This window comes from Limulus polyphemus, unplaced genomic scaffold, assembly GCF_000517525.1.
Source record: "Limulus polyphemus unplaced genomic scaffold, Limulus_polyphemus-2.1.2 Scaffold910, whole genome shotgun sequence".
In the NCBI taxonomy this organism is placed as follows: Eukaryota; Metazoa; Arthropoda; class Merostomata; order Xiphosura; family Limulidae; genus Limulus; species Limulus polyphemus.
The window spans coordinates 153,406-155,300 of record NW_013666520.1 but is presented as its reverse complement, the minus strand read 5'-3'; the positions used below and the strand labels follow the sequence as shown (position 1 = coordinate 155,300).

The 1,895-nt window shown below is 34.8% G+C and overlaps 1 long non-coding RNA gene across 1 annotated transcript in view; it reads right to left on the bottom strand.

The window, feature by feature from the left end:
- LOC111086191 overlaps window positions 1–1,317 on the bottom strand; it is a 9,011-nt gene extending 7,694 nt beyond the window's left edge. Inside the window, exon 1 of the long non-coding RNA XR_002610942.1 lies at window positions 1,268–1,317. This is a non-coding gene — a long non-coding RNA (uncharacterized LOC111086191). The remainder of the gene's footprint in view (window positions 1–1,267) is intronic.
- Window positions 1,318–1,895: the final 578 nt, after the last annotated feature.

The window sequence follows — 1,895 nt, the reverse complement described above, 5'->3', positions numbered from 1 at the left end:
GACTTCCCCTCAAGATTACTGCAATTTTGGGTAAGGACTTTCTAGGCTTCAGGATATAGTCACCCTGCTGGAGGTAGTCACATCACATATCTGATGATGTGGCTTGGGATAATAAACATTTCCTGATGGGACACTTCAGAAAAGCTCCCATCGTCTTTATGTCCACCTCAACTTCTGCTACACTGCCAATGATGTTGCAGTGAGCTGCCTGCAGGCTTGGCTCTACTGGCATAGAGGTGATGTTCTGTAGCAGGTTCTCCTAGGCTGTGATGGTTCATTGTTTGGTGAGGTCTTGAGTTCTGTGGGTGGATCTCTGAGCAACTGGAGCTCCTCAGGATACTACAGAGCCAGCCGAACAACTGACTCAGCTAAATCTCTTATGTCAGATGCTAACTGTGTATCTTCATCCATAGGCTCCACCAGGTTGAATCTCAGGCCAGTTTCAGGAGTTTTTAATCATTAGTAAAGTCCAGCTCCTTGACTAACAAGAAGTCCTGAACATATAGGGTTTCATCAAAACATTTTTCCATGGCAGCATCAGAATATTTCAGTCTGCATGATTGAAAATATCTTTACTACAACCAAATAAAATACTGGGTACACCAAGTTTAGATTATGTCTGTAAATTTCATTTGCTGTTGATAATTTCACCTGCTCATAAACTTTTTTATACGATTCATAGAAATATCTTGCACTGCTCTAAATGAAAAATATCACATAAAACTGTCTTTTCTCTCTCTCCCACTCCACCCTGGCTGAGTAGCAAGTCTGAGAGCTTATAATACTAAAATCAGATTTAAATACCCATGGATGGCACAGGCCATTGTGTAGATGTGTGTTTAACAACAAACAAATACAATATTCAATTCTTCTTTCCAAGTGTTAGTGTTCATTCTTACCCCCTTTTTTGCAAAATATAAACGTAGAAAGTTAAATATATATAAACCTTTTTTATTAAATCAAGTAAATGTACATTTGAACATAAAGTAGTAACCTAGTTATACTCTTCGTTTTTCACTTTATGTTGATCATATTCATACTTGACACTGGAGTCAAACTAAAATCTAAAAAAAGGGATGTGATAATTACAGACGTTTTCAAAAATAATTTAGTGAAAATTCAATCAGCAAAATTAGACAAACCCATTAATAAAAAAACGACTTTATTTGATCAAGTTATATAATACCTTATGCCATTTACAAATGTTGTACGCTTTACAAGTACAAATTAAGTAACGAAAAATATACTAAAATATGAAGTTATTTACCCGACTTATTTTGACGTACCACGTGCGTCATTTTCAAGGATAGACTGTGTATGAACAGCGGCATCTAACGAGTGTTGCTTTCTCAGTCTGATTTCTTCATATATATTCTATTGAAAAATGTTTTTCTTAATTGATTCAGTTGAAAGCCCATATCATTGTTTATGAGTCTGTCTACATTTCTGTGTATTTCAATTGCTTCTCTAATATTTCTTTTGTGGAAATATTTTGGTTCTGCGATGAGTTTCATTTCTGTTTTTTTGATTATGTGATCATTTTGGTATACACGAGCGGCGATGGCTGATTTTCTGTTTCCAAACGACAGCTATCATCTTCATGCTCTACTATTCTTATGCTTAACGATCTTTTAGTTTGACCTATGTATACTTTGTTGCAAGAGCATTGGATCGAATATATTCCTTGTTTTTGGAACATTTCGATGGGGTCTTTCCCTTTATTTAGTTTACTTGAAAGTTTTCCAGTAGGATTGAAGATTGGTTTGATTTTGGTGTTGCTCACTAATGTATCTATTTTATTTGTGATGTCCTGGTAATAAGGTAAACATAAAGATGGGTTTGATTTATTTTTTCAATATTATTTCCTTGGCTTTGTTTATAAAATCTTTTTTTTT